The sequence below is a fragment of the Salvelinus sp. IW2-2015 genome, linkage group LG14 (genome assembly GCF_002910315.2).
Source record: "Salvelinus sp. IW2-2015 linkage group LG14, ASM291031v2, whole genome shotgun sequence".
NCBI lineage: Eukaryota > Metazoa > Chordata > Actinopteri > Salmoniformes > Salmonidae > Salvelinus > Salvelinus sp. IW2-2015.
Window position 1 is genome coordinate 45,416,241 of NC_036854.1, and position 24,397 is coordinate 45,440,637.

At 44.1% G+C, this 24,397-nt stretch overlaps 1 protein-coding gene across 1 annotated transcript in view; it reads right to left on the reverse strand.

The window, feature by feature from the left end:
• Positions 1 to 22,576, reverse strand: part of LOC111973606 (cadherin-12-like) — a 213,753-nt gene extending 191,177 nt beyond the window's left edge. The window contains exon 1 of the mRNA XM_024000989.2: positions 22,177 to 22,576. The gene's annotated coding sequence lies outside the window, so the exon portion shown is untranslated. The remainder of the gene's footprint in view (positions 1 to 22,176) is intronic.
• Positions 22,577 to 24,397: the final 1,821 nt, after the last annotated feature.

Consider the following 24,397-nt stretch of genomic DNA (forward strand, 5'->3'; position numbering starts at 1 on the left):
TTGATGTGTTTGATACCGTTCCACTGATTCCGCTCTAGTCATTACCACGAGCCCGTTCTCCCCAATTAAGGTGACACCAACCTCCTGTGATACATATATACAGTATATCATAATAGTTTTTCTTAAGTGTATTATGCAAAGCTGAGCTTTACTTTGAAGTTTAAAGTGTAGSAATACAGGTGAAGTCTGTCATTGACGCAGACATGTTGGCATAGCAGGAAGATTGTAATGCTGTCAACCAAGAGGTTGTGAGTTCAAATCCCAGGTGAGGGCATGTTGAAAATTCAAATCGAGTTATATGTTATTGGTCACATATTCAGCAGATGTTATTGCTGGTGTAGCGAAATGCTTGTGCTTCGGAGCTAGAAGCAGAGCTGCCATGTCTATCGGCGCAACCTTCATGTTGATTGGCCGGAATGGCACAAACAGTACATACACAGTAATCATGTAGGTCAAAGTGAGAAAAATATGTATGTTGAAAACAATGAGACAATTTTGTTAATGGGTATTTTAGGACACATATGCACATTCTCAATGTTCAGCTGGTTTGTTCAAGTTTTGCTGTCAATCTGTAACACAGCAACTGAGAAATACTGTACAGTACATCAGACATTGTATGGGCCCAATTGAAAAAGTGCATTATTTAAATTTCAATTGTGGTTTCTTCTGCAAAGTAGAACAAGCTTTCTTCCCCTATCTGGTGACCCTCGTGGATACAGAATATATCATGGAGGCAACATCTATTGCCAAAATGCAAATCCTCCCAAGATGKTGTTTTGTTCTCCAAGGCAAGATTAACCTTCTTAAGACCAACTTTCCTTGATTTAACATGTTCTTTGAATTTGCTGTCAATTTTGCTGTCAAAACAAAGATTTAAAAACATTTGAGTAGCTAAACATTTCCTATTTCATGCACAGACATAATTGAGCCATTCAGTATTGTGCTGTAGCATATCTTCTACTTTCTTTGCATCTCACACTACTAATTGTCCCGATTTCCATCATTTCAAATTCATACTGTCTTTCCAAAATTATGTATTGTACCCTATGAAAAAGATGAGAGATTTGTGAGCCCCCGGTTACTGACTCTGTGTGGGCAGTTACGACTGGCGGGGTGAATATAGGGTTTGTGTATTGTCCACTATGATGTCAGTGGAACGTGTTTGTCAAGTACATTTTCCTTACCAGAACAGTAATTGTCAGAAAGAAACCTTCTGGTCCTTTTTATTTTAGTCTACAATTATGACGCCTCCACCCTCAAGGTCTGGTCTGATAAAGAGAGAGAAGAGACGACATTAATATGTGTGACTGGTCTAGTCACAATGTCAACTTCTGCCTCCATCCTGACCACTGAATAATACATCAATGCAGCGAGGCCCATATAACCAACCAGGGAGACTAATGTGAGTAGCCTACATGACTGACTTGATTGAAGGGAGACCTTCAACCCTACTACACACACACGTTGACAAAATACACACGACCTTATATGTAGCAACAATACAGTCAATCTATTAAGAAATGTTTTCTTTGGGTATAGTCTTCCAGGAAGTAACTTTTACACGTGAGCAGACGCTCTCATCCAGAGCGATTTATAGGASCAGTTAGGGTTAAGTGCCTTTCTCAAGGGRACATTGACAGATTTTTCACCTAGTCAGCTAAGGGATTCAAACAAGCAACCTTTTGGTTACTGGTCCAACGCTCTTAAATGATAGGCTACCTGTCACTCATAACTGTATGTTAAACCAGAAAGGTTACAGATTCAGAACTACAAAATGATATATCATACACCGTGATTGGAGGAAACATGGTAAAGTTATGCTGCTTTAAACGTTGATAAACGTGTTCTCAATTAGGAGAGAAACGCCCTTGAAAGATTTTGTTTAGTGCTAGAGGGATCTTCTTTGTTTATGCCCATTCAGGGTCATTCACACGCTCTATAGACCCACACATCTCTTTAAGAATTCACATGGAAACGCATGGCAAACCGTCGGCACGCTCAACCCTTKCATCATCTCAGCCAATTGGGTTAGGGGGAGTCAAGTGCGTGCSTGTGTGTACGCATGTCTGTGTAAAAGGGGGGAAGCATCATGGGGGTGAAGCATCAGCGGGGCAGATTCATGGGGGATTAATTAAGAGGTATTCTGCTCTCGCTGCTTCTTTAATCTCTCTCACAGCTGAGATGCACAACTCTCCGCTGCCTCCATTTAAAGCATGCATAGCCCCCGTGAATCTGCCCTTCTGATGCTTCACCCCCATGATGCTTTCCCACTTCTACACATGCACACACACACGCTCGCACGGACAAACACACACACACTCACTTGCCCCCCACCCTCAATCCCAATTCATCATGGAAAGGCCAGTCTGTGCTGACTGAGGAAAGTATGACCAAGCCGACCTTGAGGAAGTCTTTCTCGCAAGACAACTCACCCAGGCCAGGACTCAGGGTCTGTCAAGATGATTTCTTATTCCATTTAATAGAAGAAGTGCAATGGTTTATATAAAGGGGTCATGGTTTATATAAAGCAGAAGGGCCAACCCTACTTGAAATGGTAAGCTGTTTCAGTCAAAGCCCTGTACACAAAAATYTGTCCTTCCCAGTCACAATGATTTAGGGGCAGAAGAGGTGGATGGTGGGTAATTTTATGTTAAATCAGCGGTCTTCTGAATAGTAAAATAAGAAACGGATGACAATTCTCCCCTATCTCCTCAATGACATGTTTTATGTGTCATTTGCAAGAGATAAGGGTTAAGGGATATTGCTGAAACATTGCCCTCTTCTACATGACCGCAATTTCCTCCACAGGACACCAGGATTCTTTGCTCTATCTCCAACACAACGCATGAACTCAACAAAAAAAGAAACGTCCCTTTTCCAGGACCCTGTACTTCAAAGATAATTCGTAAAAATCCTTATGGGGATTAGGGGCTATGTGTTTAAATTGTGCAGTATTAGCAARAMTAAATAAGAGTCTATTAGCAGCAGTTGGGACTGAACAGCTCGTAGATGGGGTGTGTGGGGTCCTTGATGATGCTGCGGGACTTCCTCAGGGACCGTTTCAAGTAGATGTCCTGGATGGGTGGGAACACAGCCCAGTGATGTACTGGGCCATCTTCACCACCCGCTGGAGGGCCTTGCAGTCGTGGAAAGAGCAATTCCTGTACCAGGCCATGATGCAACCGGGTCAGGATGCTCTCGATGGTGCAGCGGTAGTATTTGGAGAGGACCCCGGGTGACATGCAACATTTCTTCAGCTGCCTTAGGCAGTAGAAGCACTGTAGCGACATCTTGACAAGAGTTGTGGTGTTGTTGGTCCATGTCAAGTCCTCGTGATATGGACACAGAGGAAAATAAAACTGCTATCTCTCTCTACTGGTTTCAATCAGACCGCCATAGTTCCTGTGACCACAAAAACTAAGGTAACCTGTCTAAATTATTATCYCCCCGCAGCACTATAGCCATGAAATGCTTTGAAAGGCTGGTCATGGCTCACATCAACACTATCATCCCAGACWCCCTGTWCCCACCTTAATTTGCATACCGCCCCAAAAGATGACCCYATCTCTATTGCACTCCACARTGCCCTCTCCCACCTGGACAAGAAGAACAGTTARGTGAGAATGCTGTTCATCGATTACAGCTCAGCGTTCAACACCGTAGTGCTCTCTAAACGAATCCCTAAGGTCAGGACACTGGGACTGTACACCTCCCTCTGCAAKTTGATCCTAGACTTCCTGACAGGCTGCCCCCSAGGTGGTGAGGGTAGGCAAAAACCCATCTGCCAGGCTGACACTTAAGGCGGGGCCATCCAGGACCATCCATCCAGGACCTCTATACCAGGCTGTGTCACAGGAAGGCCCTGGAAATAGTCAAAGACTCCAGCCACCCAAGTCATAGACTGTTCTCTCTGCTTGGCAAGCAYTACCAATGCACCACGTCTGGAACCAACAGGACCCTGAACAACTTCTACCACCAAGCCATAAGATTGCTAAATATTTAACCAAATAGCTACACCGCATTGACCGTTTTGCACTAATGAGTCTTTTGAATCATCATATACGCTGCTGCTACTGTTTATTATCTATCCTGTTGCCTTGTCACTTTACCCCATACCTATATGTGCATATCTACCTCAGTTACCTTGTACCCCTGCACYTCAACTTGGTACTGGTACCCRGTGTACATAGCCAAGTTTTCATTACTCATTGTGTAATTATTTCCCCTGTTATTATTTTTTCTATAATTTTTCTATTTTTCTCTCTGCATTTTTTGGGAAGGCCTGTACGTAAGCATTTCACTGTTAGTCTGCACCTGTTGTTAATGAAGCATATGCCAAATACACTTTGATTTGATTTACTGCAGACCCATTGATGTTGATCAGGGCATGTTCCCGTCCCTGCTTCCTGAAGTCAAACAACTTCTTTGTTTTTCTGATGTTGCGGGAGAGGTTGTTTTCCTGGCACCACAATGCCAGTCGTGGGTGAACAGAGTACTTTCAGCAGAGGGAAGAGGACACACCCCTTGGGGGCTCCTGTGTTAACAGTCAGTGTGGAGGGGGTGTCGTTGCCAATCCTCACAGCCTGTGGCCAGTTGCAGAGGGTATTGTCCAGACCCAGGGCTCTAAGCTTGGTGACAAGCTTGGAGGGATCAATAATGTTGAATGCTGAACTGTAATCAATGAACAGCATTCTCACAAAGGTCTTCCTCTAGATTTTCATTTTACAAACGTTTCATCCCGGGGGAAAAAATCACTTTTCTCCAGGTAACCTTGTATTTCCCGCCAAAACTGGAAGTGTCCTTCAAAAGCATTATAAAGCATATAAATATGTCTGGATTTGATTAGAACTTTGATTGAAGATTCAACCCTGATGCTTTGATCAAAAAGTCAAGCCCGATGCTACCTGAGCCTGATTAAATGCATTTTATGAGCCCTACATTAAAGACATTTATTGAGCGCAAGCCCAAAAAATCCCAAATGACTGTGCCATTATCCAATGCATAGGCTATATGATATACAGGATACTGCACATTATGCACAAAATAAAAACATAGAAGTTCATAAATGTAGCTATGCTCTCTTGGGTAAATAAATTAAACKAGCTCCAGTAGGCAAATATGTATTGCTGAACTGTATACTGTACTGTATTGTATTATACTATATTATATGGACTGGAATTATGCACCTCGTTCAAACCATGATAAATCAGGAGAGAACATGTGATTCTGGTGCAGCAAATGCAGCGTATAAAGTTACAAATAGGCTTATAGGCTAGAAAATTTTATTTACATTAGTCATAATATTTCCTCTGTTTTTAGCTTACCTCCTCTTTCTCTCTCTAGTGTTTCTTCATTCCTTCCTCACTTTCAACAGTTAAATGAAARAKGTTTTGTTTTCTTTATCTTCGTCATTCTAATGACATTCTTGAATAATATAGGGCTAGAATGACATACAGAAGGCTTTCACTTCTCTTCACAAGGATTGAATGGCTGTGGGTCTGAATACATAACTGCTATAGCCTACCGCCATCTTCTTRCAAATTACCTGTGAGTTCTATTGGCTGCTGTATTTAACATTCAGCAAACAAGAGCTTGCGTGTCTCTTCGAATAGTCTATTGGTATAAGAAATGCTCCAAAATAATGTCCAGCAAGCTATTCTAGTCTACTTTTTTCTGCATGGGCTAATGAGACTTTTTTACAGTGAGAGGCCAGTTGAGCACATGTGCCTGCGTATTGTGCAGGAGACAYAGGCTATAAGTTAGAAGCTTATTACGCATAACACCTCATTCATTAGCTAAATATAAGGCTAATACTGCATTGCATTTATTACCTGAAAGAGGTAGGCTAGGACTTCTGTATATAGGCCTATATATCAATCTTGAACAGGACTATCTATTTTGGATGCAATTTGAATGTAATTGATGGAGAGAGAGAAAGACTGTGAGAGAGTGCTCGCTCGTGCACTGATTTAAATAAATAATATAGGAGTGTTTTAAAACTCTGCAGCTGCTATTTAAAAAAGTTACCATGATGAGATGATAGATCGACATACTGATATGAGCTGTCGGTCCCCACCCTGAGCGTTGATGATTCATCATGCAGTGACCTGAGAGAAGGCCATAGAGATTCCAGATTTAGACATTGCATATCATTTAACAGTTCCGTTTCATGTTATACTCTTCATGTAAATAAGGTATTATAATTAATGGTTTCTCACAGTTATTCATCCCGGGAAAAGGGAGTGGTTTTGGGGCTGTAAATCTTGGTAAATCTCATTAACCGGGTTCCCGCCATTCWACCCTATTCCAMATGTTTTAGGGCCGTGTGAATAGCGATGGAAATGGCATCTTCTGTGGATCTGTTGGAGRYGTAGGCTAATTGGAGTAGGCCTTGATGTGGGCCATGACCAGCCTTTCGAAGCACTTCATGATGACAGGGGTGAGTGCGACYGGGCGATAGTCATTTGGGCATGTCACCTTTGTTTTKTTGGGCACTGGGACGATGGTAGTCTCCTTTAAGCAAGTGGGGACTASAGCCTGGGACAGGGACAGGTTGAAGCTGTCAGAGAAGATGACCGCCACACTCTGATGACGCGACCAAGGATGCCATCTGGGACGGCAGATTTGTGAGTATTCACTCTTTTGAGAGTTTTCCTCACGTCAGCCTRGGAGAGCGAAATCAKCTGGTCGTCCGAAACAACGAGTGCCTTCCTGGATGGCTCGGCATTGTCTGCCTCGAAGTGAGCACAGACTATGTTAAGCGCGTCTGAAAGAGTTGCTTCATTGGGTTCCACACATCTGGATATGCCTTTCTAGTCAATGATAGCTTGTAGTCCTTGCAACATGCATCGCGAGTCTGAGATGTGGAACATCAATTCATGTTTGTATTTGTAAATATATCTCTGTAAGAGGATGGATGAACATCAATAATATAGTTGAATTGTTATAAACTGTCGGTAAACAGTATAATAGAATCAGATTTGTGGGACGTTGATAAGGCCATATTTCAGCAGGCAAAAATGAGGTGCTTATCTTACATTCTAAGAAGAAGAGAGTGATTTAAGAATAAATACTACATGTTTGCTTTGGGATTTTTCTGGTTTGGGYAACTGATGCACAGTCTGGAACTACAGCAGAGTATGGTATGGCTTTGGGTGCAGTTAGATAGCCTAGCAGTTAGAGCCTTCACCAGTAACTGAAAGGTTGCTAGTTTGAATCCTCAAGTTGGTAGGTTGAAAAATATGTTGATGTGCCCTTGAGCAAGGCACTTTACCCTAACTTCTCCAGGGTTGCTGTTCATCATGGCAGACCTTGGCTGTGACCACATTCTCTGAGGATGTTTCAGGMAGAGYGGATATGCAAAAAATMAATTTACACTCGTACCMTTTACYCGTTGAAAATGGCAGATTTGGGCAKTGATAAGTGCCTAAATTGGAACACAGTGGATGTACGATAAGATGCTATAAATGACGTCAGGGCTCTCCGCTTCACAGTGCTGTATGGGTTTMAACTTAAATTAATTCTGAACTTGAGCACTGCACACAACAAGAAGTGGCCCCCATCCTTCCTGCTAGTTGGGCAACTTCAGATTTCTATATCATAAAACTCATGTCACATAAAGTCTACATTTTGTTGATCAATATGTTTGATGTACACTTGCGAGATGACATGGTGTCATACCCTGGATTGTTCTGTTGTATATTGTGAAGAAAATTTGCTGCAGAACACGAACCTGAATGCACTCATGACATGTCAATCTGCACCAGAATTATGATCTGTTTCTCTGAATTGCCTTGTGAAAGCCTAACCCTGTGTCACGCCCTGACCATAGAGATCTTTTTATTCTCTATGTTTGGTTGGTCAGGGTGTGACTCGGGTGGGAAATTCTATGTTCTATATTTCTTTGTTTTTGGCAGAGTGTGGTTCCCAATCAGAGGCAGCTGTCTATCGTTGTCTCTGATTGGGAATCATACTTAGGCAGCCTYTTTTGCCACCTTAGTTGTGGGTAGTTGTCTTTGTTAGTGGCCTGTATAGCCCTATTAAGCGTCCCGTTCATTTTTGTTGTTTCTTGTTTTGTTTGGCGACATTCTTAATAAAGAAAAATGTACGCTGACCACGCTGCACCTTGGTCGGGTCATTTCCCTGACGACGTTCGTGACACCCTGTTAGATTGTATTTTACATATTATCCAGTCATGTTGGCAAATGGAACAAGCTTTCAAATGATGTCCACCTGACCTAGATTGCGATTTATAACGGGTGATTTTTGGATTACGTAAACAACAACAGTCATTGTTTGATGGTGGGGATGCAGGGTTGTGTTRCAAACAAAACTACTACAAGTGTGCTCGCTCTAGTTCCTCAACGGCACAGCTAGGAGAGCTCGAAAAAGCACCWTATAGTTGAAAACTCTTCTTTGAGTCATACAAGCACATTGACATTACTTAGGAACMTTGTATACTTTGGAGGGGTGTGTGMCCACTTGGAGACAACASTTGGTCCTCTCACTCAAAAACGTTGCATTTTTTTGTCTTATGTTGTACCTACCCCACATGTTCCAGGAATATTCGTATTATCCTACTGAATGTATCCAGAGTATTTTTTAGATTTCTTTATCAACAAATGTGCCGAAAAGTACAGTAAATGTAAAATGAACATAAAATCAACAGTGTATTGTTTGGATTCAGTCTTGTGTCAGGTGAACTGTTGTGTCCTCCACTTTGGTCAAAAATAATTTCCACCATAATCTCCAAACTATTCCCTTTCAATTGCTATCATGCTTATTGTTATGGATTCCCCGGTACTACTGCTCAATCCGTTCACCAGCTCCAGGAGGTCTACATCACCGGCCTTCTAGACATCACTAAATTGGATTCATTACCACCAACCCCGGACTGTCTTGTCTCATTAAGCACACCTGGTTCCCACTCCCCCTGATTAGTATGTGTATATATGTGCCCTCTGTTCCCCATTGTCCTTGTTGATTATTGTCCCATGTCCGTTGGTCTTGTGAGCACCTGTGCTCTGTTTTGGCTTTCGTGCTACGCGCTATTGTGCGCTTGTTATTACGGGTCTCGTCCCGTGTGTTTTTAGAGGTTTYCACCTCGCTCTTTTGTTTGGGTTACATCCCTGTGTTATATATATATATACACGTATTTGTCTTGGGCTTTGTCCCCGTTGTTTTCATGACTTACTTTATTTTGAGTGGAGAAATAAACCCCCCTATTACGTTGTCACGCCCTGGCCTTAGTTATCTTTGTTTTCTTTATTATTTTAGTTAGGTCAGGGTGTGACATGGGGGATGTTTGTGTGTTTTTGTCTAGTCGAGGGTGTTTGTAGTGTCTAGGGGGTTTTGGTAGAGTTTATGGGGTTGTGTTCAGTGTAGGTGTCTAGGTATGTCTATGGTTGCCTGAGTGGTTCTCAATCAGAGACAGCTGTCTTTCATTGTCTCTGATTGGGAGCCATATTTAAGGCAGCCATAGGCATTAGACAGGTTGTGGGTAATTGTCTATGTCTAAACGTTAGTAGCTTGTGTCTGCACTTTCGTTTTGTAGRTTCACGGTCGTTTTTTGTTAGTTTGTAAAAGTGTTTRGTTTCGTGTTCATCTTCGTCAATAAAAAGGAAGATGTATTCGTATCACGCTGCGCCTTGGTCCTCTCTTCCACATAAAGACGATCGTGACATACGTATTCCTGTGCCTGTCTCCTATCATTATACAGTGTGACACTTATGCATATGATTTTCATATTTCTTCTGTAAGAAACATTTCAATTTAGCCCTATCCATAAAAGCCAATTCCCACGAGTGTAAAGGGTTAATACACACTTGTACATGTGTTAAATAGGGCAAATATATGCACTCACCAAATTATTGTACTATTATCATGTTAGTGGTTTTGCTGGCTAAGGAGAGCTGCTTCTTCTTCTAACCTCCACTTTAAAATTATGATGTAATTTCCGCCGTGTCAAGATAAGCATTACAGGGGGGTGGGGGTGGAAATGGAGTAGGGTAATCAGGAAGAAGAGATGCTCTGAATCCAATGTCAAAACTCAGAAATGCTGAGTCGCACGCTAGCCAAACCAGAAAGAATKCACAGTCCAATACACAGCTCGATGCTGATACAATCAAAATACAAAGTATTTATATCCAAGTCCATGCTCCACTATTTTAAGGGTGTTAGTTGTTGTGAATAGATATATCAGTGCTATATGGATATTTGAGGAATAAACAAACAAAAAGCATTCCTCAAATTCCTTTATGTGATTTTGTATTTATACAAACATATTTATGCAAAATCTACTATAATATGATTACAGAAAAGTTCCACTGTGAYATTTCAAAGGTCGGATGTCGATTTWRTTTCATGAGGCGTTTCACAGGGATATGGTGTCCATTGCCTTACTGGGAGCATTTAAAGGAACAGGTTTCTCTGTAATGAAGCGAAGATTAGTTTTTGCATGGATGGAGCTCCAAATTCTATGTGACATCCGGTACGGGATAACATGTTAAATGCGTAGGAGTAAAAGCAAGGATTGGATAAAAACAGACAGACTGAGATAAATATTGTGAGTTCTCACATATGGCTGACACAAAATTGTGCTGAAGCACAAATGTTTTATCCATTAGATAGCCGCCTATCTTCTTGGCTAAGAGGCTTTTCCCCCCCATAAACGGTCAAAGATTAATTCATATTTCTCTGATCAAAGTAATAGTGTATACCTTTACATATTTGCTGCATATACTCTGCTGAAAATCTCAGCAGAACCATGATAAATGCACGTACATTTTTCAAATTGTGTTTTTGTTGCAGAGAGTATTCAAAGGTTTTGATKATTCTCTCTTGAGCTTCATGGTAACACATGGGCTAAATTCACAGTCATGCCTAGTGAAACATTATCCAGTTTAGTAATTACAGACACCTATGTATTATTCCCTCTTGGAATAAATCATGAATTCCACAAAGTGTTTCAATACCGTTTGAAGTGTACAGTTACATCCAAACACCAGAAAATAATMAATATATGTTTTGAATGATACTGATCTCACACTCAAAGACATCATCTTTAAAATGGTTTGCTAATGCCCTTGAGTACCATCAGAGATTTTGTGAATTCACCCGGAATGGGGTATTCCTACTGCCCCATATCTATTTGTTCCTCACATATCCAGCTCTATCCTCCAGCAGAGGCAAGGTATGCCACTGATAACCTGAAAGGGCCCCAAGCTACAGTAGCTACCTTTCTTCTCTGGAAATCATTACAATCTCCCTCTACCTCTAGGGTCAGTAAACTAATAGTCATTCACCTGTGTGACAGGAAATCTTTGCAGTGTTGCCAATGGGAGCTAAGGAGGTTATGTTTAAGGTTATGGACTCCTACCAGACCCACACATCATCACACAGTGGATTTTTCCTCCAACAGTCCGTCCTCCCTCCCTCCTGCCCACCTTCCTTCCTGCCTGCCTGCCWGCCAGCCAAACCATTTACCTGTGCAGTTTGACTATAAGATCAAATACACCACAGACACAGAGACATACCATAAAACTACAACACATTGTTGTAATGCAACACTCTCCATCATGGCTTTGCTTATGGATGGCCTCCAGTGAATTCATGGCTACCACTCCTGTCGACCGTTTACAAGGATTCTGTGGTGAATGTTTCACAGGCATGGAACAAAATGTATTCAAAGGCACAAAAGCCTCAGGCTTTTCACTGCTGTGACTGCTATTTTTAAGTCATAATGCTGTGCTATTCAAAAACCGAAATGGATGGCAAGTAGCTAATGCTTTAATATAATTATTTACCAGTCAAAAATGATTCACCAGTCAAAGTGTAAGAAAAAGACAAATAAGAACTTGACTGAATGACAAGGGYTCGGTTTCTGCCTCTATTTCACTGTACAATTTCAAGGAGCTGATACTTCTAAACTGCTTTCACCCAGAAACAGTATTATTTGGAACAGAATGAACAGAATAGAATGGAATGGAATAAAAAATCCCATAGGACAGAATATAAAAGATCAGGTTGAACAGGGGTACAATGTCAATAACAATTTGTGTGAAAGGGAAAACCATGCCTTTCTCTCTCGCTTTGACTCTGTCCCCTGTGCCAGGACCAAGCGGTGGCAGTGCGGGAGGGAGGAGTCTGTGGTGGCTGTACTCTGATATGGCCACACAATAATCTCTGTCCTGCAGAGTCGGCACATCTCCTGGCCAGCCGGGTCCTCAGAGGACTAGGTTTGGCCGTTTCTTCTGGGCCCGCTAGCTCGCCATCCAGCTAGCTAACACACTGCACCACACTCTTAGAGCTTACAGTTCACTAGGGTAAACAMACAGACACCCATGCAACATGATGTCTGTTATTCTGTCTCATTATTTAACTACACTCCCAGGGGATCACAAATCTGTAACGTTACAGTCGATTTCTAAACMAACCCAATGTCATCTGATTGAAATGATGAGTGGTTCCCAAAATGATTTGGAAAARATTAGGGGAGGTTTCCTTTTCTCCTCTCTAAAGAGGTGTTCCAGRACACAGCAGAAGATACCACCTCCAGAAACTTGACAAAGTAATGGAGACAAATCTATTTAAATAATTGCAGCAGAGTTGGAGTGCCCATCAGTCAGGAGGAAACGAGGAGCAATACCTCCTGTAGACAGAGGCTCATCCATCARGGCAGGACCTTAATTTGAGATGTTTAGGAATCCTGCTGTTGATTGTCTGAGCCTTGTCTTAAAGGTCTGCAGGGTCTGGTCAAAAGGCAAGTGSACTATGTAGGGAATAGAGTGCCATTTGGGACACAGGASCCAGGGTCTCGCCCAAGCCAAGACACCAGTACAGTCGTGCCAAGACATGACCTGTGTTTRTTCTATGCTTGACATTGTAAAAGTAGAACATCGTACACAATATATAGAAAACAAACAGGCACAATCCATACCTAATCTGAGGGTGGCCATGAAGCTACACAGGCAGTCAGACCTGCTGTGACAGAATCAACTGGTTCTGTTGATTTCCATCCTGATGGTTTATACAAACCAAACCACAGCACTCTGAGGTTATGTACATTATGGCTACTGAAAGGTCCTCCCCCTCAAAGAAGAACTACAGAGTATTTAAAGTTTAAAGGAGAACACAGTGGTCACTGTCTAAAAAAGGATTTCCCAAACTCGGTCCTGTCTGGGAGCACGTTTTGGTTTTTGCCCTAGCACTGCACAGCTGACTCAAATAATTAGCTGTTTAGTGCTAGAGCAAAAACAATAACGTTCACCCAGGGGTTGCCCCAGAACCGAGTTTGGGAAACCCTGGTCTAGAGCAAGACTCTTCAGCCCTGTTCTTGGAGAGCTACCGTCCCATTTGTTTTCTCTTGATTCTAATAATTAGCTTGTTGATAAGCTGAATCAGGGGAGCTACAACTGGGGTTGGAGTGAAAACCTACAGGAGGGTAGCGCTCCAGGAACAGGGTTGGAGAGGTCTGATCTAGAGACTCCAAACAATCTCAAGTATTGATCCCATTTAAGCAGAAGGCTCTTGACCGACACATTCGGCAGAAGGGGGTGATAGGTGGCATATCCGAATGACTGATCATTTCTGCTCTTCTTATGATAATAAATACCGAACACACATCCATAAACACCCTCCTTTTTCTGGTCGCGTCCCAAATAGCACCCTATTCCCTTTATAGTGCACTAAATTTAACCAGAGCCCTAAAATAATGCACTATAAATGGAACAGGGTGCCATTTGTGATGCAGGCCTTTCTCTTTCCCCTGGTCAAACAGTGCTGCAGATTATTTCATATAGTGACAGTGAGGGATTTGCGGACGGACTTGGTCTTTTTGTGGAGCCACTCAGTATTGCCATTAAAATTACATGGAGCGCAGTAAAAGTGGGTAGAACCATGAGAAGCGGTTCACACAGTATGCATGCCAAATGGCACCCTGTTCCCTTTTTGAGTGCACTACCTRAGACCAGGCCCCATAGGGTTCTAGTTAAAAACTATTATACTAGGTAGGAAATATGGTGCCGTTTGGGACTCAGGAACTCCATTAGCGGGTTCGTAGGGGATGTCACAACTCGGGCTGAGTGTATTTGCTGCTGTCTTGTTGTGGGAGATGCATGCCTGTCATGCAACAGTAAGTGTAGTGGATTACCCAAAGATACTTGGATAGCTATGAGGTTTACAGAACAGTTACAGGTAGGTTTACAGAACAGTTACAGTTGAGTTTACTGTAAAGTTTTACAATTAACAAATCTAATAGATTATGTCACCTGACTCTACTTTTGTTCATCTAACCAGACATGTACAAAATGGGATTGTCAATAAATTAACACAATTAGTAGGGCACTCCATCCGGCCCATCAAGGCTATCTAAATGCAATTGACAGAAGTCAGTTCCAGAAGTGCTAAGCAATGTAAAAGACAGGACATGTGCTGTAGTCAGGTAGCATCACCATCGCCAGTGTACATTTAATGCATCTCCCTCGTTTATCACATAATTCATGTAGTTACGATATCCCAGTGTGGGTGCAGGTTTTGAATGCTAATCTCTCTCCTGTATACCCTCCATAGATACTGCTCAAGAGGGCCATCTCCTGTTCTATGTAATAGTGGACTCCTTGGAGAATGATTTGATTATTCTAAGCAAGTGTTTCCAGCTGAATGGTGATAAGACAAGGGTTGTGTCCCAAGTGGCAGCATATTACCTATATATTGCACTTGTTGTGACCAGGGCCCAAAGATCTTATCCTATGAGCACTTGTCAAAAGTACTGTAATATGTATGAAATAGGGTGCCATTTGCAACACAGCCCAAATACAGTTATGTATATGCCTCTGAAGAGTGCGACATTAGATCTGCTCTGAGAAAGTGGTGCAGAGCAGTGTAGGTAAGTGTGGGTTTTGCATGCAATCTGAAGATATAGGTTGGGGAGTATGCCTGTGCATACATATGATGTCAGACGAGATGCAGGAAACTCATGAAGTGTCACATGTCATCAATGTCATATATACATTCTATTCTCCTTTGGAATTCCATRACAGAAGATGGGGATGAAAGGACTGAGAATGCACACAGCATTTGCATTATTTTCAGTACAGCATTCCAATTGGCAATATTTACCTATATACATATATCAGCATACCTGTTGGGTTTAGTTAAAATGTTACCATTATGTTACCAAATCATTTCTTAAAAAATAAATACTTTCAGCAGAGTAGATATACTATAACAGCCACTGAACAAAATGCTTGCTCACCGCTTTCAATTCTCCCTAAAATCTATATCCTGTCATATCCAGTATGCAATGCATTATGAATGCATTGGATTTTRGACAAACAAATACTCCACAGCAATGGATCACTGAGATGCATAACTCTCTACATGTGCATTCAATTTGTCTCCCCACATGTAAACCCTACAGGTATGTGRGGTGTAGCAGTGTAGATATTTACTATGCTGTACTCATATCTTCTTTTACAGCTCATCTGAATAACATGGTGCATCTATGATCCCATATTCCACATGTAGCATATCATATAGTGTGTGTTGCCTTTTCATATTCTCTCATGTTGTTGGTACTAATCCCCTTGGATGCTACCAGAAATCTTCTAATCCACTAAGGTAATTCAGAAATGTACGTTATCATGTAACATATAATATGCAGTATATAAAGTCATACCTGCAATGTGAGCATTCCAAAGCAGGCTGTGTTGTGTTTAGATTTTTTTTTAAGTGCCTATGAAAAGCACTCACACCCAAATTTTTACTGTCACTTTTGCAGTTAATATTTAAATATTTAAGTATCTGATCCCTTACAGAAAAAACACATTCATTTCACATGTAATAACGTGTTTAACAAGTGATCTTATGTGAAGTTAAAATGATAAGATGTGACAACATGTAAAAGCATCAAGTGATAACATGAAGCTCCACATGTGAAAACATGATAGCATGGGGATGCAACATGTCAACAAAGTTTTTCACATGTGAAAATGCTACTCCACATGTGAGAGTTTGAATTTCAAATGTGMAAGAGAAAATTCCACATCTGAATCTGCAATTAACATGTGAGTTGAACAAATGTGATTCTCCTCACTGTCATGACTTCCACCGAAGTTGGTCCCTCTCCTTGTTCGGGCGGCGTTCGGCGGTCGACGTCACCGGTCTTCTAGCCATCGCCGCTCCACCTTTCATTTTCCATTTGTTTTGTCTTGTATTCCGGCACACCTCATCAGACTAAATGTATATTACCCTCTGTTTCCCCCATGTCTGTGTGTGGAAATGTTCTTTGTGTAWGGTGTTACGCTACAGGCTGGCTTGCACTAGGTTTGTTTCAAACCTAGGTTTGTTTGTTTTGTTTATCCGGTTCATGTTACCGTGGTAGTGCTTTGTGCTGCGAGTTTGATGGGACGGCGGCACGCTGCAAGGGGTTCCTGTTGCAGCTGGACCTGTATRTGGGGACTGTCCACCCGGCTCCTTCGGGACCTGAGATGGTGTCCGCCCTCGTCTCGTGCCTCTCGGGGAAAGCCCTGGAGTGGGCTAACGCCGTGTGGGTAGAAGGAGATGCGGCGCTGGACCACTTCGAGGAGTTCACCCGCCGCTTCCGGGCAGTCTTCGACCACCCGCACTAGGGTAGAGCAGCGGGTGAACGTCTCTTCCACCTGAGGCTGGGGACGAGGAGCGCCCAGGAGTTCGCCCTGGACTTCCGGACKCTTCCGGACCCTGGRCGCCGGAGCGGGATGGAACGACAGGGCCCCTGATCGACCACTATCGCTGCAGCTTGCGCCAGGATGTCCGTCGGGAGTTGGCCTGCAGGGACACCACCCTCAACTTTGACCAGCTGGTGAACCTGTCCATCCGGCTGGATAACCTGCTGGTCACCCGCGGACGTCAGACGCGGCTCTGTCGGTCCCATCTCCCAGCARCACCGCTCCGGTGCCTATGGAGCTGGGGGTTGCTGCGCTCACGGAGGCCGGAGGGGGGCCCTTCACGTGCACCATCTGTGGCCGCAGAGGTCACACTGCCGGTCGTGTCGGGTTGGTTCCTCTGGGGGTCGAGGCAGCAGGCAGAGCGCTTTGGCGTCATCCCAGGTGAGCTTGCACCATTCTCACCCAGAGCCATCTGTTGCCCACCTGTTTTTGCAAGCCAACTTTCCCGAATTTTCCCCGCATTCCCAGCATAAGGCGCTCGTCGTTTCAGGCGCGGCTGGGAATTTTATTGACAGAGCATTCGCCCAAAGTTTAGGGATCCCCATTGTTCCAGTGGTTATGCCCTTTCCAGTTCACGCGTTGGACAGTCGACCATTAGGGTCCGGCTTTATCAGGGAGGCCACCACTCCTTTGATCATGGTGATGCAGGGGGGTCACAGGGAGAGAATCCGTCTCTTCCTRTTTGACTCTCCTGCGTTTRCCGTGGTGCTAGGCCTTCCCTTGTTAGCCTGTCATGACCCCACTGTTTCATGGGTTATGGTTGATGAATGCTCATGGTTGATGAATGTTGATGAATGCTCTGTCAGTCTTCCAAGCCTCCAAGCCTTTGAGGACGAGATCAGGGACCTGCATGGGCAGGGTGTAGTGGTGTATACCAATGACATTCTGACATTCTGATATGTGTCCTTGGTGCGCAAGGTGCTTGGTCGACTGTTGGAGCATGACCTGTATGTCAAGGCTGAGAAATGCCTGTTCTTCCAGCAGTCTGTCTCCTTCCTAGGATACCACATTTCCACCTCAGMMGTGGAGATGGAGAGTGACCGCATTGCAGCCGTATTGCAGCATTTTTTAGGGTTTGCCAATTACTACCGGAGGTTTTGGTCAGGTAGCAGCTCCCATTACCCCACTGCTGAAGGGGAGCCCGGTGCGTTTGCAGTGGTCGGCTGAGGCGGACAGGGCTTTTGTTCACCTAAGGGCTCTGTTTACCTCAGCTCCCGTGCTGGCGCATCCGGATCCCTCTTTGGCGTTCACGGTGGAGGTGGACGCATCCGAGGCTGGGATAGGAACCGTGCTCTCGTATGCCACTGAAGCTCCGCCCCTGTGCCTTCTTCTCGAAGAAGCTCAGCTCGGCAGAGCGAAACTATGATGTGGAGGACCGGGAGCTGTTGGGTGTGGTCAAAGCGTTGAAGGCGTGGAGACATTGGCTTGAGGGGGCTCAAACACCCTTTTCTCATCTGGACTGACCACCTCAACCTGGAGTACATCCAGGCAGCGAGGAGACTGAATCCTCGTCAGGCAAGGTGGGCCATGTTTTTTCCTTGTTTTGTTTTCACACTTTCTTTCAGACCAGGTTCCCAGAATGTTAAGGAAGACGCACTGTCCCGGCTGTATGACACAGAGGAGCGGCCCATGGATCCTACCCACATTTTATTTATTTTTTTACCTTTATTTAGCTAGGCAAGTCAGTTATTAGGAACAAATTCTTATTTTCAATGACGGCCTAGGAACAGTGGGTTTAACTGCCTGTTCAGGGGCAGAATGACAGATTTGTACCTTGTCAGCTCGGGGATTTGAACTTGCAACCTTTCGGTTACTAGTCCAACGCTCTAACCACTAGGCTACCCTGCCGCCCCATACTCCCGGCCTACTGCCAGGTGGCGCCGGTAGTATGGGAGCTGGARGRGGACATTGAGCGGGCATTATGTGCAGAGCCCACTCCCCTCAAGTGTCCCACTGGGCGTCTGTACGTTCCGTCTGCTCTCCGTGACCGGTTGATCTATTGGGCCCACACATCACCCACTTCTGGTCATCCAGGCATCYGTCGGACGGTGCGCTGTCTGAGTGGGAAGTACTGGTGGCCCACCTTGGCAAAGGACGTGAGGGTTTATGTTTCCTCCTGCTCGGTGTGCGCCCATTGTAAGTCTCCTAGGCACCTGCCCAGAGGTAAGCTACACCCCTTACCCGTTCCACAACGGCCTTGGTCGCATCTGTCGGTTGATTTCCTCACCGATCTTCCTCCCTCACAGGGTAACACCACGATCCTGGTCGTTGTGGACTGTTTTTCCAAGTCCTGCCGTCTCCTCCCTCTGCCCGGTCTCCCTACGGCCCTACAGACTGCGGAGGCCTTGTTTACACAAGTCTTCCGGCACTACGGKGTGCTTGAGGATATAGTGTCTGATCGGGGTCCCCAGTTCACTTCGAGGGTCTGGAGGGCGTTCATGGAACGTCTGGGGGTCTCGATCAGCCTTACCTCGAGTTTTCACCCTGAGAGTAATGGGCAGGGGGAGAGAGTGAACCAGGATGTGGGTAGGTTTCTGCGGTCCTATTGTCAGGACCTGCCGGGGGAGTGGGCAGCATTCGTGCCCTGGGCCGAGATGGCTCAGAACTCGCTCCGCCACGTCTCCACTAACCTCTCACCTTTCCAGTGCGTACTGGGGTACAAMCCGGTTCTGGCGCCTTTGCATCAGAGTCAGACCGAGGCTCCTGCGGTGGACGACTGGTTCAGGKGCGCGGAGGAGACCTGGGACGCCGCCCATGTTCACCTCCAGTGTGCCGTGCTGCGCCAGAAGGCCAGCGCAGACCGTCACCGCTGTGAGGGCCCCCGTGTTCGCACAGGGGGACCGGGTCTGGATCTCGACCCGAAACCTGCCCCTCCGTCTGCCCTGCCGGAAGCTGGGTCCGCGGTTTGTGGGGCCATTTAAAGTCCTGAGGAGACTGAARGAGGTTAGTTACCGGTTACAGCCTTCCCCCGATTACCGTGTTAACCCCTCGTTCCATGTGTCTCTCCTCAGGCCGGTGGTGGCTGGACCGCTCCAGGAGTCTGAGGTGCGGCAAGTTCCTTCGCCTCCTATGGACATCGAGGGGGTCAGGGCGTACTCRGRTCGCTCCATACTGGATTCGAGGCATCGGGCGAGAGGCCTTCAGRACCTCGTGGACTGGGAGTGGTACGGTCCGGAGGAGAGATGCTGGGTCCCGGTGGAGGACGTTTTGGACCCTTCTATGCTGCGGGAGTTCCACCGTCTTTGTCCGGATCGCCCTGCACCTCYCCCTCCGGGTCGTCCCCGAGGCCCGTGTCGTCGCGCTGCTGGAGCCGCGCGTCAAGGGGGGGTACTGTCACGACTTCCACCGAAGTTGGTCCCTCTCCTTGTTCGGGTGGCGTACGGTGGTCGACGTCACCGGTCTRCTCGCCATCGCTGCTCCACCTTTCATTTTCCATTTGTTTTGTCTTGTTTTCCCACACACCTAGTACACATTCCCTCATCAGACTAAATGTATATTACCCTCTGTTTCCCCCATGTCTGTGTGTGGAAATGTTCTTTGTGTAGGGTGTTACGCTACAGGCTGGCTTGCGCTAGGTTTGTTTCAAACCAAGGTTCGTTTGTTTTGTTTATCCGGTTCATGTTACTGTGGTTGTGCTTTGTGCTGCCTCGTCTGTGCCAGGGTGTATATTAAAGTACTCCTGTTATCACCCATCTCTTCTCTCCTGCGCCTGACTTCCCGGTAACCAGTCACTCACCCCGTTAGACTCACATGTGAAATGGAGGTGTTAAAATGTGTTAACTGGCCTCATGTGTCTCTTTTCCTTTTAAAGTAAGTGGTATGTTGTTCAGCTAAAATAGTGTGCAAATATTTAATCAATGACAATATGATTACATTTGACATGATCACGTAGTTCTGACTTTTCAATATGACTCCACCTGAGATTTGAATTCACAATTCTTCTGCGCTGCAAATTCTGTAGCATTTTTGCTACACATMCATTACCTATAATACATCTCTGCACAAACGAATACCATCTGTACTGGTATTTTAGGTTAAATATGACTATTCTCTCCTCATTGATTTTATTTATTTATTTCAGCAATTTGAGGGGTTTTCTGTATAGTTGTCTAATATTGGCAGGCCATATTATTCCGTTTTAATGCTACGCCTCAATCACTATTATAAATATAATATTTTTTATTGATTATTTTTAACAAATCTGATATTTACTTTAAGTCCWAAGTGTAGGAATACAGGTGAAATCAGTTACTGAGACAGACATGGTGGCGTAGCGGGAAGATTGGTGTGCCGTAAACCAAGAGGCTGTGAGTTCCAATCCCAGGTGAGGACATGTAGAAGAATAATTGCTATCTCAATACACATACACATTGTAATCATGTGTGTCAAATATATAATTTGAAAACACTATGTAAATAGTGTCGTTGTGTCTCTATCCCAAGGACGCAATTTTGTTGGCAGGGCATCACCTGTTAATTATCATGTGAAAAATATTCACATGTGAAAATCTGAATCCACACGTGAAAGGTTATGTGATCACATGAACATCCACATGTAAAACTTCATATGAAATATCATCACGTGAAGTGTTCCAAAAACATGGTTACTTAAATGGAATCTCTTACTAAAACTATTTTAGCAAATCCAATGATAAAATGTTTTSTTTTCATCAGATTACAAGAGTGTTAAACATTGTTGTGAAGCTGAACCACGTGCAATCAAAAAATGTTGACTTTTGCTTTTTGGTTTCCCTCAAGGCAGTGTTGAAATCAGCTCCTTGATGTTGCCCAAACTACTTGACAGGCTATGGTTTGATATCCAATGTTTGAACACTTTCCAATGCCAAGTTGAACATCAATATTGCCTTTTAAATGCAAATGAACAAAAATTACTCACTAGGACTTATAAACAGGGTCATGACACAGTCCAAGTGAGCGATGCTTTGACGCATGTGCCAATCTGCATTCACTGACACCTACTGTGTCATCTATGAACAAATGGATAGGCTCGCTTTGACCTAAAGACCACAAAGACAATACAGTCATGCATGGGAGACATTCTTCAGTAGGACTGACTGTACTCAGAACACAAACCTCCTGTCTCTCTCAAAGTCTTTCTCCAAGAACTGTTTCAAGGACACCCGCTGGTTCTGTTCCCTCTGTATGCAATTCCTCATCACATGTGGTGTGGATAACGTCTAACAACTTACTAATGTGCCGGGGGGTAATGAAAGAGACTTTATTGACAAGTTAAAATATATATAATGAAAAAAGCATTGACATCAAGGAGGCTTTGAAAGCCATTTGGAGCAGCTGCAGTGACAGAAATGTCCATGAGTTGCTGGCACTGTAACTCAGTTAGTTCATTATTGACTTGGAGGAGAAATATATTCATTATCAGCATAGCCTACCTTCAAAAAAACAACAAAGAAACACAGCCCACATAAGATATAATTAAACAGCACACTTACCTTGAATGATCACAATTATAGCAAACAGTTTCAAAGTCAGCTTAATCCAAGGTTCTTTTCCCCGTGAAGAATACAATACAAGCTTCTCCTCTCTTCTCCTTTTTTCCTCCGCTCTTTAATTATCTCTTTTCACATTTACCCCTACCTCTCTCGTTGGTGTGTTTCTTTCATTATCCTTCTCTGTGCATAGCCTAGTGCCCACGCCAGAGCTGATGCCGGAGCGTGTGCCACTAGAAGTATAAAACAATAGGGTGAGAGAGAGGGAATGCAGGAGCCACAATGAGTCTCCCTGTGGTTTTACAATGACGAGTGAGAGAGAGCGAGAGAGGGGAGAGAGAGAGAGAGAGAGCAAGCAAGCTTGTATGAATGTGTGAGAGAGCGAGTGGAAGAGAGCGACCGAATGAGAGAGGGTTTGTAAGCACTGACTAGCTCGCTGACTGGCTCAGTGGCGAAGGGCTTGCGTGTACGCTGGGAGCTGGGGCAGCCGTGATTGGTGTGAGGCAGCCCCCTATCAGGTCCCTGGGGCACTGGGATCTTCATCAAGCAGATTATAGGGAGCTGGAGAGCCCTCCCTCCTACAGTGAGAGAGCCAGTAATGTACGCTGTGGTCACTGGGGGGATATTCTAATCAGAAAGACAGTAGTGCCACTTGGGGATGGCATCTCGTCCAAGCTAATGTGTTCACAGATGATTCCAGGGAAATGGGGGAGTACTGTAGTAGTGTGGTGAGGGGAGAGAGGGAGAGACAGAGATAGCGAAAGGGGAGGGGGTTGGTTTACCACTCGTATTAGAGTCAGGTACATCAGCAGGCGTCCACTAATACGCCCTCATAACCCGTCACACAGAACACAAACAATACAACAAGCCCTTTATCTTTACTATATCGTGCAGTAAAGCAAAGACTGTAAAAAAACATCGAAACAAACTTCCTGGTCCCTCTGAAGTCTGTCAGTTGTCGTTAACATGTGACCTACATTCTCATATTTCCATGTCTTGCATGATTAAATGCATTGCTGGTTTCCTCCACTTGGAGGAGGTGGACTCATCGAGTGCATCCCACATGGCACCCTATTCCCTAAACAGTACACAACTTTTGACCAGAGCCCTATGGGTCCTGGTTAAAAGTAGTGCAGTATATAGGGAATAGGATGCCATTTGGGATGTAGACGAGGACTCCTCCACTTCACTTGGCCATGATGGGTAAAATCAGACATGGTCTCCCCTTCACCTCTGGGAAATTGAAGAGGAAACATGAGATTTAACCTTTCAAATGAGATCTTAATGTGATGAGAAAAACGGAGATGACACACATCAGTCCTGGGGAAAGGTTACTGAGGCATTAGCATTTAGCATGTCTAATCCACATCACAGTAGGATTGTCTTGAGGATGAGCAGTTTTTTACTCAAGACAATAAGTTTAATTTGGAGATTGTAATACTGCAATGATAACAATAATGCATTTTATTTGCGCCTTTCAAGATACCCAAGGAAACATACAGAGTAAGGAATAAAATGAAATAGCACATTTTAACGTGAAAATACTAAAAGCAGAGTGTATTACCAAAAAGGTGCATGGCACCCAAAAAATAGCAAGCTCAATAATACAAGGGGGAAAACAACAACAACGACAAGGTCATCAAGGCAGTTAAAATTGTGAGGCTAACTTCAACAACCGTTGCATCCCCTGCATCAGTGGTTCCCAAACTGAGGGGTGCGGCAGGAATTTAGTCCAGCTTTCAATTTAAGATTTTTACTACCAATTGTTTTTCCCTTGTGCATTCTGCTATTACAACTTTCAAGAGTAAGTTGAAAGACATGAAAAAAAATGGTGTTATATGGTGGACTTGATAACGTTTTCTATTGGCAAAAACACTGTCTCAGTGCCTTAGAGTTAAAGTACTAAAACACCCACAGTAGAGTAGAACAATTGAAACGTCACTAGGGAAGTAATTGAGATGATTTGTGTGCCAAAAAAAKCGAAACAAAAATCTGTCATAAATGCAATGTTCCACTACACCTTGCAATACTGTTGTTTGTAGAATGTGTAAAAATTACAGGCACTCAACGTCCTCTTTTTGAGATAAATAATATTCCAGATTGACAACACTACCACCCAAAAATGATAAACAGCACAGACCAAACATTAATTAGTCACTCAGTTGAGATGCTTTCATTACTATTCCCCTCCATCACCCCTCCCTCCCGGATCAACTACTGTCCA